The 13,273-nt window shown below is 41.3% G+C and overlaps 1 protein-coding gene across 43 annotated transcripts in view; it reads right to left on the bottom strand.

Moving 5' to 3' along the window:
- RIMS1 (regulating synaptic membrane exocytosis 1) overlaps positions 1–13,273 on the bottom strand; it is a 465,974-nt gene that overhangs the window by 32,742 nt on the left and 419,959 nt on the right. The window contains exon 1 of one of the 43 annotated variants that reach the window (XM_057527873.1): positions 732–892. The exons of the other annotated variants lie outside the window; for them this stretch is intronic. The gene's annotated coding sequence lies outside the window, so the exon portion shown is untranslated. Of the gene's footprint in view, positions 1–731; positions 893–13,273 lie in introns of those variants that run through there. 43 annotated transcript variants of the gene reach the window in all.

Consider the following 13,273-nt stretch of genomic DNA (forward strand, 5'->3'; position numbering starts at 1 on the left):
GAGAGTTTAGTTAGTTTCTCTGAAATACTGCTGAGAAAGAACTTCATAAATAGGTAGTCTTAGGAAAAAAAGTACAAACTATCTTAAGTAACACAGTTGATAAGAGTCATCAGAAGTTATTCACACAAACAAGTTACACTTCTCGGCCCTTGCCTGACTATAACACATGAAAGGCAAAATTTTGGGAGCCTTATATGATTTATAATTTCAAAAGGTAATGAAAATATACTTGTAAATTTCCAAAAATAAATGTCCATATAAAAGTAATTGTATTTAATTGTGTGTAAAAGGGTTATGTGATATGCAGAACAGCTGATGCAATTTTAAACACAAATGAAATTGCTTTCAAGAAAAATATAATTTTGTGATAACACTATGAGGTATGTTTGAGTTGAAGCACTGCCCAATTTCAAATCCAGCTTTAAAATCCTGTAAGCCTAGGTTTAAAGTTTATCATATTTAGACCTTACAATTTTATACATATACCTATAGTAGCAACATCCTTCTATAAGTACTTCATCCGCCATATCATTTTTACATTTTTTCTTTTTCATTCAATTGTTAGTAATCTCAAGTATAATACTACCTTTGTTTGCAAACTGTTCACACATTTTTGAAAGCTTCAGACAAACAGGAATTTGGCTTTTGGTTTTAGTTTTCTGAGATGCTATACATTAACTAACAAACTCCTATTAGGACTTAGTAAATTCATATACAGAACACACACTTACCTTGTGTATCTTGAAAAAATGAAGAATCAGCATTAAGTTGTTCTCAGAGGAAAACTGAAGCCAAAGAAGCTGTGACTTCGTTTAAGTAACTTGTGCTGCCTTGGGAAGGAATATCGGAGCTCTGGGAAGCTTTACTTTCTCTCTCTCTCTCTCTCTCTCTGTCTCTCTCTCTCTGTCTCCCCTTCCCCACCCCCGCCCCTCCTTCTCACACACACACACAGGATGATTAAATTGCTTCTGCCAAGAGTGTTTTTTCTAGAGCCTATTATATTATACGACCATGAAGTGAAAAATCACTCAGTAAACTTGCTATGCGTCATCTCATAAATTTGAAAAACTGCTAAATAGTCACAACGGGAAAGCTGCTACACAGTCACAAAGTTTTAAGCAAACTATATAATGAAGACATATTTAAGTCAAATGAAATGAAAATCTGTTGCTTACTTTATGAAATAGTGTGTAGCTTCCCTGGTTATGTAAGAAATATTGGAGAAGTCAAGCTCAGGGCTAACAGATGATTTCCAGGGTAGACCTGTTTAAAGGGCTTTTGCAGGGGCAAGAGGAAGGTCCCATATGGATGTCTTGCCCTGTTCCCGCCTGGCACTTGTAATACATGTGTAATACGCTAAAGCTGTCAAAATCATCACCTTCAAGATGCACTCAGAGGTTTCCTTTGCTTCCTCTGCGTCCCACCCCCTGCCAGGAGACAGCGCCAGGGCAAGGGAGATGGTAAAGTGCAGAAAAGGAAAAGGGCCCAACTTCTGCTGAGCAGTTTTTACACACCAGGCCCGATGCTCAGTGCTTTACACACATTTGCATTAACCCTCGTCATAACTGGCCGGTATTGCTGGGGTTGCTGTATTTTACAAGTATGAAGAACTCGGGCTCTGGACTTCGGTAGCAGTTAGTATATAGGAAAACTACCACCACCAGCAAAACCAAATCCCCAAACAGAAGCAAATTCCAACTAAGCCTCCCATCCTTTAAACCTAAGTGGCTCTTTAAGCCTTTTTCATGAGGAAGGAAAAATGGCAGCAACAGAACCATTTTACCACCATCATGTTTGGTTTTTGGGGGTAGGAAACAACCTTTATTTGAAAAATATGATTTTTTTTTTAGCAGAACCATTTCGGAGTGAGGAGTAAGTTGTCAAAAATAACCAAACAAAAACATTTTAAAAATGCTGTTGTTACACACAGTGGCCCAAATTATATAATTCCTATAATATCTTAACACTACTTAGTAGGCAATAAGTTTATTGTATTTTATGAGAAATAAATATGAAATTGACTGTGTGTAGCTGCTTGTTTTATTTTTGTTTGTTTGTTTTTCACCCCGACCGTGTTTTTTCCTATGGTCCCTCCTCGCTTCCAAAATGAGCATGAATAGGTAAGAGGTAGTCTGGTGATCATACTTGCTGGTAACTCAGGACAGTCCTGGTTTATGCCTGCTGTTGTAGCGTATTATTAACAATGTTCCCTTTTCACTCTCAAAGATATTCCAGCCTGGATGATAAATTACATAGTCCACATACATATGTAAGAAGTAGAGCAATAACAAGTTAAATTCAACTAACCCTGCCTGAAAACAGTTCCACGTGATATTCTGGAATTTCATTTAGACGGTCATTAAAGTTACAAGGGATGGAAATGGCGAAGAAGGGAAGCCCGCGGAACTCAAGAGTCTAGCCTGACGGCTCTGTGCATCTGCCTCCCGGGCCCTGAGGTGTGTACCTGGGTCTCTTGCACGAGGAAACATGACGGAGGAAACATGACGGTGCATGACGGAAGCACCTCTGTCGGCACAACCGAAGCAGTTATCTTGGGGCCAGAGTAACAGAAAAGGGACAAGATTATAACCGAGCTTTCACATATAAAATGGTACGCGGGCAGTCTTTCATGACCAGCGTGGAAGCCCTCAGGCCGCTATTTTCCTTCCTTTGGATGTTCTTAACGGGGTGGGGATGGCAGCCCACGCGTGACCCCCTGAGATCCCGCCATGAGACCCTCCTTGATCCCTCTGATCAAGTGCAGCTGCCCTCAAAGGAATGATAGGAAGTCATTCGACTTTTGACAGTGCAACGTGTCTGTTTGGAGAATCTCTTTAATAAGATGCGTTCCCTGTGAGAGCCAACATGAGGACTACAGAGAAAACTAACCAAAGGGGTTTGGAAAAGGGTGGGCACGAGCCTTACTGAAAACTCAGCAGGCATCACGGCGGCACGTGGAGGGGGCTGACAGAGGGGGAGGCTTATCTGTGTGGAATGTTCTGGACAAAGCCGGAAGGTCAAGAGTGCAGTCGGGCCTGAGCCCCAACGGGGAACGGAAGGGACGGAGAGAGGAGGAAGAGGAGGGGCCTCCACGAGCAAACCTGGATGTCTGGGCGAGCCAGGACCAGGGGAAGTGACCTCACCGAGCTCGCGGCCGGCACAGCTGCCCACCTCTGCCTGGGCTGGTGCTGCAGGAACCCACAGGCCGGGCGCCCCTCCTGCAACCCTGGGGGGAGACCCCGGGGAGAAGCCACAGGAGCAGGTGCTGTGGGAGCCTTGCCCCCGGCCCCTTGGCCCTCCCTGTTCCCGTCTGCAAGAATGCCTTCTCCCTGCAGGACCCGTGACTCTCTGCAGGGGCTCTGGCTGCAGGGCCCCCATGTGGAAAAGAGGCTTAAAGTGCCAGGAAGCTGAGGACCCTGGAAGCAGCGCCCCGTTGATGATGAGTGGGACTTGCTGGATAAATGCCAGCTTCTTCTCCCTCGGGGAGACGCGTCTACACTGTCTCCCATAGCATCCCAAGGGGCTGAAGCCCCAGTTGCTTAGGGCACTCATCTACTAAGTAACGCACCTTATACTGACTTCCTTTTCCTGTCTCGTTGCCCTGGGGTCACCTCAGTAAACTACTTGCACTCAGACCTTTGTCTCAGGGTCCGCTTTCAGGGAAGCCCAACCTGCACGGCTGCCAAAGAGAAGCTTACTTAACTTTTCAAGGCTGGAGAGATATGTGGTTTAGCCGATGTTTGAAAAATGTGGAAAATTTTGTCTTAGCCGACTGATCAGTATTTTATACCAATTAGAATGACGTAGGTTTTACTTGACGTAAACTATGAAAGACAAGCTTTCCGCAGACAGCGTGTGACAAATGCACACACAGCACATTTCCCTTCAGGTGTTCATCCTCTTTGACAGTGTGGACATTCTTGTACGGCTGTCCACCTTGACTGTTTCTAAAGGTATAAGTATACTTCCGTCAACCGAGAACTATACGCCAATGGTCTGTTTCCTTGCCCTAATGTAGCAAACAGAAGTAGAAACTAGATCACAAGGGAAACTAGAGTGAGACAAAGTTAAAGATATGCACAGACCACACAGAAAACATAAACGCTGCCTCTGGCAATCTTAGGGCAAAAAAATAGGGGCTCCAGAATTGAGGTATATTAGTAGGAGCAGGGAGAGGGGTTGGCCTGCAGCCAGGCTGGAACCAGGAGGGGAGACGCCTGGAGGGGAGACATCAACGCCTGATGACAAAGTGCGTTTCCTTGGAAGCTGGTGTGGAGGCGCTGGGAGCCCCTGTGACCGGCAAGTCTCACCAGAACGGGGTGGGGGGGGGGCTGTATGACGAGCTTCCTCCCCACACCGACAGCAAGTCCTAAATCAGATAACCTTTACAATCAGCTAAAGAAGGCCTAGCGCCATTTAAGGAACTTCTTAACTCCCCAGTTATCCCCTTAACCAGTTCGTTGATGCCTCAAATGCCTGTATTTAAGGAAACTGTGTTCATTATACAATTAGAAATCAAATGCAAACACCTGGTCAAAGAAACCAAGTGTAGATGCGTCTCTCAGCATAAAAGCAACCAATCATATGCTTTCTAGCTTTTTTGTATGTCTTAAATAGTGCTTAATGAATAACTTTTTAAAAGAGGGAGTCATTGTCAATGAAAAGGCATATATATATCAGAATCCTTTCGAAGAGGAGGAGCTAGTTGATAAGTTTTTATTTCAAATCCAAATACTTCCCTTTATCTTAACTCATTCTTGCATCTACTCTTGCTTTTTCCCCCTTCCTGGTCCCATGCTCCGAATAAACAGGAAAAGCTTTCAATCCGCTAATCAGATCATTCTCCATCTTTGTTTAAAACCCTTCCATGGTATCCTGCTGCATTTAAGACGAAACTAAGTTCGTAAGCATGGTCCCGAGGCCCCGCCGGACCTGGCCCCACCCTGCTCTCAGGAAGGGTCTCACACCACTCTCTCCCTTTCTCCCTAGGCTATAGGCTCCTGACCTTTCACCTCCTCAAAATCCCTATCAGCTTTCCCCGCTTCCCCTCCCCCAACAACCCCCCCCCCCCCCCCCCCCCCCCCCCCCGCCTGGACCACCCATCTCGTCATCTCGTCCCGCAGGTCCTGGAGGAAACCTCACTGCCTCCAGCCCAGGTCAGCCCCCCTTGCAGGGCTCTCCCGGGGCCCTACAACCCTTCCTAACACCTAACGTGCTTGAGATGACCTTCTGTGTCTGTCTCTCTGTCTGTTACTCTGTAAGATGCTGAGGGATCTATTCTGCTCATGACGCATTCTCTGAGCTCAGCACGGTGCCTACCACACGGTAGATGCTGAATAAATACATTCTGAACGAATGAATCAACAAACCAGTGATGCAAGGTCTTCTGGCCCCAAATTCCATATTCTTTGTGTCATCTCTCTCAGAACATGAGGAATTGGACAATTAAACTGATGGGAAAAAAAATGACAGGAATAAAAATGAATAAAAAATTGGTTAGAAACCCAACTTGGAAGACATAATTTTGGCAAGGATTCTACCTATTTATTTTTAATTTACTCCAAACAAATGGAAGTTTTGAATGAGGCATTTTTATCATGCAGCTGTTTTGTTTGATATATGGATATATAACATAACTGAGGATAAAATTAGTGTGGGTTAAATTTGGGACATATTTATGCAGTTTGCTTTTTTAAAAAGTCTGTATGTGGCGTCATTTTTTTCCCCTCATTGTACATAAGTAGGTGCTTTAGTGTCCAATTTTGCATCTGTAATTTTGTTTGCTCATTTTTTTTTCTTAAAAAAGGCTTTCCATAAACTTCAGACCCTACAAAATCTAAATATGCCTATGGTAAGTAGAATAATGTTCCCCCCATCCCCCAAAAGATGTTTGCGTCTTAATCTCTAGAACATATGCTACACTACCTGGCAAGGAGGAATTATGGTTGCAGGTAGAATTGTTTGCTAATCAACTGACCTTAAAATAAGGAGTTTATCCTGGATCTTCAGGGTGGAGGGCAGTATAATCCTAAGGGTCCTTAGGAGAGGAAGAGAGATGCAGGTCAGAGTAAGAGTGACATGATGACTTTGAAGATGGAAGAGGGCTGCGAGTGAAGGAGTGACAGCAGCCCTCTGGTTCTGGGCGGCAAGGAAGTGGATTCTCCCCTGGAGACTCCAGAAGGAACCCAGCCCTGCCCACACCTTGACCCATTTTGGACTTCTGACCTCCAGAACTGCAAGATAATATACTTCTGTTGTTTTAAGCCACGAATCTGTGGTCATTTGTTACAGCTGCAAAAAGAAACGAATACACTGCCCCTACCAGGAGACTTCTCAGAAAGTTATTACTCTGCAAAAGAGACCTCCCTAAAATTTTCTTTCATTTATAAGATGATCTCATGATCCAAATCCTGAGAATAATTATAGAAGGTTTCCAAATAATTTTGAAAAAAACTACCATTGATGAAGAGGATTTCTAAGGCCAGGAAACATAATCTACTATAAATGCTATTAAGTTCACACCTACAGAAAATAGAGTCATTTGTAATTAGAATCCATTTAGTCAAATGTTTATTCAGTACCTAAGAAAAACTGTACACACAAAAAAAAACACTGCCTTTTCTCCTATCTTTAGATACACATACACACACACACACATTTTCCTCTTAAGACTACACAAACCTACATTTAAATCCTAACACTACCACTGCTATAATTTTTGGTAAGTTGTTTAAGTTTTCTCTTGTGTAAAGCGGAAACAGCTTGGTTTTCTGGAAGAAGTAGAAATGATATATGTAAACTACCTAGGGCAGGATCTGATACCTAAAAGGCAAGTAGCTATTATATTAATAATAACTTGGTATTTATGGATTTTTACATGGAATAACATTGTACTGCCAACCCTCTGTGTTTTCTCACAAATAAGGACTTTGACTAATAACATTTCCTTATATGCTTGAGAGCAGTTGTTAACAGGAAGCCTATTTCATAAGGAAGATAGAGGCAGTGCTCGGGTCAGAAGCTAGGTGAAAAAATATAACATAAATGAACCCTACACAAAAGGGAACTTCAAATTAGCATTAATTGTGATTATTGGAAGGGTGTTTCTAACCCATTATTTGACAAAAATTAGAATATTAGGAAGGCTAGATGCTACTTGCTGCTTTGAAGGTATGGTGAGGGGCGGGGTGAAATGTAGGAAAGCAGGTCAGTGAGTGAGTAGGAACTACTAACCCACTGCTTAGGAATCTGCAAGGACTGTAACATTTGAATTTGAAGAGAAGAGTCACCAAAACTCTGATGTGTAGAATTTTCTGTTTTCGCCAAGTCACCCCCATTAAAGCTAACATACCTACCTGATAAATTTTACACAACTTCTGTTAAAAGCCCATGAAAATGATTGCACATTAAAAGTCTCTCATGTAAGGCTGAATACAGAGAATACAAGATGCTTCCAGAAAGTTGGGTAAAACTAATTTTTTTTTTCTTTTATGTTTGGTCATTTTCGTGATTTTCAACAATCATTTTTCAGATATGTACTTGTGGGAGAAAAGGTTACTTTAAAAACACAAGAACATATATTTGAAACCCAACCTTGGGAAGTACTTTGCCTTTGTAATTAATGTCTCATGAGCATTATGTATTTCACAAGACCCTTGAAGGAAAATTCTTGTCACCTAGACGGGTAACCTTTGTTATTTTACACATGAATTAGAAGAAATACAAGTCAAAAGATAATGATTAACTTCCTTGTCCTCGAAAGGTTTTGGTGACTCCACGGGTGCTAAATGTTAATTTAATAAACTTGGCCATTTACGTTACTACTTGAAACGCTCAATATTAAGGAGGGCCATTGAAGATGTCCCTAACTGTCCAGGGAATATTTGGAAAGGTCATTATTTACAAAAATAAGGTGAATTGTTTTCTAATGAGACGAGGCTCACAGAACACAGATGAATGGGAGGTGGGGATCCTGACTTAGGTGGCTTCTTAAATGCCTTAAGTGACATATTACACTGAAGATGTACCATCTGGTCTGATATTAATGGCTGAGGCTGGGTTATCCACCCTGAGAGGCAGTTATTGTGTTATTTGAAGACACACCTATGTAGACAGCACACAGGCAGGTGTGTACCAGAAGCATGATGGACCAGGTCACGGGCCTCTCAACCTCCACATCTACCTTTTCCCTCCTTCTCTCCTCCCACAAGGCAAAGGGTGTCTCCTCTTGTCTGATTAGACACTGTTCCCTCCTGCCTTCTCCAGAATCAAGCTCTATTAAGTACATTCCCTCTCCATCTTTTTATCCTAACATTTTCCTTTCATTAGAACTTAAGTATTTCAAAACCTATACTTTCCCCTTGCAAACTTAACGGGCCCTTCTCCGGTGTTCATATCTCAGGAAATTACATTTAAATAATGTTTCCTTTATCTGTGCCCATATAATCTCTAGGTAAGTTTAATATTTTGCAAACAAGAGTTTCTCCTGAATCTAGCAAAGCAGCCTTGGCTAGTCAGAAATTGTGGGATCTCAGCAGCCCCTTCTAAGTATTTCTTCCAGTTCTCATACCAACATACCGTGTTACTTTGCATTAGAAACACTCAGTGGAGTGTTTTTGAGACAATGATGGTTGCCGCAGAACTGTAAACATCTCTCCATCACTTTCATCAATCCACCTCACCTATCAGACACCGTCTTTAATGATATTGTGTTGAATTATTATATTTTCTGAAGCCTATGCTTCTTATCATCAGTATTAGCACTATTTTTTCCTAACCCTAACCCTAACGTCACTCATTTCTATGAAGGGCAAATTACGTTCCTGGAATTGCGCAGATCCAGCTCCTGCTTTGGTAACTTGCTATGCTGTTACCCAACGGGGTGACCCCCTGCAAATGCATCTCCCTCACCGGCAGTGGCTGCATTTGGGGGAGTCCATGAATGATGTGTGAAGGTTAGGGCTGCACAAGAGTGAGCCACAAAGGGAAAAAACCGCTAATGGTTTGCTTTTTCCTTTTCCCAATCGCTGCAGATAATCCGACTCAATATATTTTCGTGCTTAGGAAAAAAATCAACAAAACCTTTAGCGGAATGACTGTGGGATTCCGTGGCCTTATACCTGAGACAGTTATTAGCATATTTAGTTCCAGGTTTACGGAAATGCTAAGTGCTGAATAGCACATACGCTTAAAACTCAAGTAAAGGAGGTTTGGATTAAAGTCTTTGAGACTTCCTGAGAACCAGGAGGGCAAATAGAAGTCTTTTCTCAGGAAGATCTGTGGAAGAGAACCTTCAGTCCTTAGGCTACAGGCTAAGCGGACTCAGGGTGAATTACTGAGTTAGCTCTGACCGTCGGATTGTGGTGCTAGATGAGGTCTCCAGCTTGTCAGCCTTGCTGTTCAGTTAGCTGTGTTTTGCTCTGCAGCCATGGACTGCACTGAAAACCTCTGCTGTTTAACCCCCAGGTATGGATATCTGGCCTTCAGATCCTGGCTAGCGATCCCAGGGAATGTAAGCAGTGTTTTAGAGGATATTTGAAGATAAGGAATAAGCATGGAATTTAGAGAAGAATGCTCTTCCACATTTGCTAGAAGCTTTGGGTAAGTTTTATAGTAAAATAAACATGAGTAAGTAGTTAGTGGAAGGCTAAAGTCTCATGAATTTTTAAGCTAAAACTCAAGACTTCAAAAATCTTCCTTCCTGCCGTTTCAGGCTCTGGTCTCCATCCTTCTGAAGATGGGCTTTCCTTTGCCACTAGAGGTGTTTCAGGGGAAGAGTTAGAGAAACATGGACCATTTCTTTATCTGCCCTAGCAGCGCATTCCCAAATTCCAGAAAGCAAGTGAGAGAATTTCAAATCTTCTTGGAGCTCAGTGATTTGGAGTTAAAGTAGTTCTCAGTTCATGCATTCCACAGATAGGAAAGAATTATGTCCTGAAGATAGCAGTAGGGTCTGGAATCAGCATAAAATGGACATATCTTAGATATCAACACGACAACTCACTGGATGGAGAATGTCGACCCATCTCTGGGGTATCACAGGGCAGCTTAATACACTGGGCTGGCATCACCTTCCAGATTACGAGGAAGGATTAGGTCAGTGATGATATCCAATCTCCTTTATGTGTGTTGAGACTAAGAACCATCTTGTACACATCGATCTAATCTTCTGGGAAACAACCAGGAGTTATTATGTGCACAATAAGAATGTCAAAAGTGTGTTTTAAAACTAAAAATAGAGCTACCATATGATCCAGCAATCCCACTCCTGGGCATATATCTGGACAAAACTATAATTTGAAAAGATACACTCAACCCAATGTTCATTGCAGCACTATTTACAATAGCCAAGACATGGAACAACCTAAATGTCCATCGACAGATGAATGGATAAAGAAGATGTGGTCTATATATATAATGGAATATTACTCAGCAATGAAAAATAATGAAATAATGCTATTTGCAGCAACATGGATGGACCTAGAGGTTTTCATACTAAGTGAAGTAAGTCAGACAGAGAAAGAGAAATATCATATGATATCACTTACATGTGCAATCTCAAATATGACACAAACAAACCTATCTATAAAATGTGCGTATGCTTAAAACATACTCACAGACACAGAGAACAGACTTGTGGTTGCCAAGGGGGAGAGGGGTGGGGGAGGGATGGACTGAGAGTCTGGGATTAGCAGATGCAAACTAGTATATATAGGATTGATAAACAACAAGGTCCTACCGTATAGCACAGGCAACTATATTCAATATCCTGTGATAAACCATAATGGAAGAGAATACAAGAAAGAATGTATATATGTGTATGACTGAATCACTGTGCTGTACAGCAGAAATTAATACAACATTGTAAACCAATTCTACTTGAATTAAAAAACTGTGTTTTATCAGCAAACATGAGATCACGCTCATTATGACTCAATTTTTGTGAGGGGGGAGGAAAAATGGATATAAATAATGGGTATAGAACTTGAGATATAGAAAATTATGAACAGCTCAAAGATTCACTTAACCATGGCAATCAACTACCGGCAAAGCATAGATGGTAGACATTTATATTCACTAAAATGTCATGCAATCTAAAAGTGGAAATATCTAGTGTCTTTTGACATGGCGTTCTCTAACCCAGAACATCACTGCAGCACTGTTTATCAGTGTGAAAAACAAACTGCTCATGAGAATGGTGGTTTCAGGCATCTTTACGCACACAAAAGAAGAGAGACAGAAGTAGGCTCTTGCATATAAAGGAAAGAGAAACAATCAAGGGACAATACTTTTAAGAATTAAAAAATCTTTTCAAGCCCCATTAAATTATAATGCCACTGCTTTTCAGGTTATTTTTGCTTTACGTACTTTGAGTGTGAATACATATATTCTCTTGTCTTGAGGCATCAAGGCTTAATTGTAATAGCTATATCAAGTGAAATCCTCTATAATAAACTAATGTTCAAAAAAGGACATGTAAACTGTAATCCTCAGAGGATCTATTTATAAGTACAGAACTGTGTAAACTTTATAAAGGGCACAAAATCCAACATAGACTGAGTAGAAAATAATCTCATTCTTCTTTACCCTTGTATTTGCATTCTGCCAAAATTATAAAGTGACACATAACAGTCATTTAAAAATTTAAAAGAACACTTTAGCTAAGCTTACAAAGTGAAAGTATTTCTTCTTCTCTCCATATTGTACTATCTTAGGACTCGATGGTGATACTTTGGAGGCACAGTCACAACACATAATAGTTTTTTCCCTCCTATTTGGCCATGTAGGTTTATGAGCTTTCCTTAGATGTTTAATGTTTGAACATGACACTGAGCTCAAAAAAATGGATTTTCAGAAAAAAAGAATGAAAGCCAAAATTGGTAGCTGGGTTCTATGCACAAAGTAGCTGCATCAAAGACCTTGGATGGTGTCTGGACTTACTTCTGGTCCTTGACTGTGTGACAAGCCCAAAAAAGGTCTAAAGAACAAAAGAGGTTGCCAAGGACGCTGGGATATGGCTACGTGCTTTACGGGGGTACATACACAAGGTGCACAAACTAAGCCAACCCGTCAAAATCTTTATTCTAATCTGCCAAAGAATACTAGGAAAATTACAAAGAAACCCCCTATAGTTAAAACGATCAATAGCAATTCTCACTCTTCAGAACTAACACTGAGCATGGGTTACAGAGCACGTAAGGAACAAAGCTAAGAATACCCAATGCTGGCTCACATAACACAGTTTCCTTTTTGGCTAAAGTGTAGGAAGTGCTAATGTGGTCCTTACAATTATGTTAACCACAGCAAGTACTTAAGAGCTGGATTAAAACTCAGCTTCATAACAGAAACAAATTTAACAAAACAGAGTTCGACCTTAAGAGCTGGCACCAGAATGTTCTTTAGTGAAAACGCTGTCCCTATTGAGAGGCAGAATAACCTCGTGGCCAAGAGGGCAGATGCTACAGCCGAACTGTTCCGGGTTCAAGTCCCGGCTCAGCCATTTACTCTGTACTGCAGTGTCCGCACTGGGAAATAGGAAAGATGGTAACAGAGCCCACCTCATAGGCCTGTTATAAAGATGAAACAGATATTGATGAAGTAACTTGGAAGAGTGATATATAAATGCACATGCTTGTTGTTTAGAGATATTGACAGGTTCCAGAAGAAGTAATGCAGGAGCAGAGCTGAGAGAGAGAAGACCAAGACCTGCGTGTCTAGTGATCTATCTGACCACTTCCCATCATCACCTCTCTTCCAATCCCTGCCCCCGATAACATGTTCACCACACGCTGCTGAACTCGTGCATGCTGGTACGTGCCAGTTTTCTGTTTGTTTAGTTTTAAAAAGTAAAGAAAGGGGATTAACATATACACACTACTATATATAAAATAGATAACCAACAAGGACCTACTGTAGAGCACAGGGGACTATGCTCACTATTTTGTAAAAACCTATACGGGGAAAGAATCTGAAAAAGAATATATACATATATTCAGATATAGAATATATACACACACACACACATATTTATTTGAATCACTGGGCTATACATCTGAAACTAACACAACACTGTAAATCGACTATACTCCAATAAAAAAATAAAATTAAAAAAAAAGGAAAGAAATGGCTGAGCTTCACACAGTGGTCTATGTAAAATGGGACAGAGGAAGCCAGATTCCAAGAGTCAGAAGAGGCCAAGAAAACTTGAAACTGAGGAATGAACAGAAACCCTGGGGCCAGTTTTGGAGTTTGACAGGCTTTGAAGCTGGGATCA

The sequence above is a fragment of the Balaenoptera acutorostrata genome, chromosome 14 (assembly GCF_949987535.1).
Source record: "Balaenoptera acutorostrata chromosome 14, mBalAcu1.1, whole genome shotgun sequence".
NCBI lineage: Eukaryota > Metazoa > Chordata > Mammalia > Artiodactyla > Balaenopteridae > Balaenoptera > Balaenoptera acutorostrata.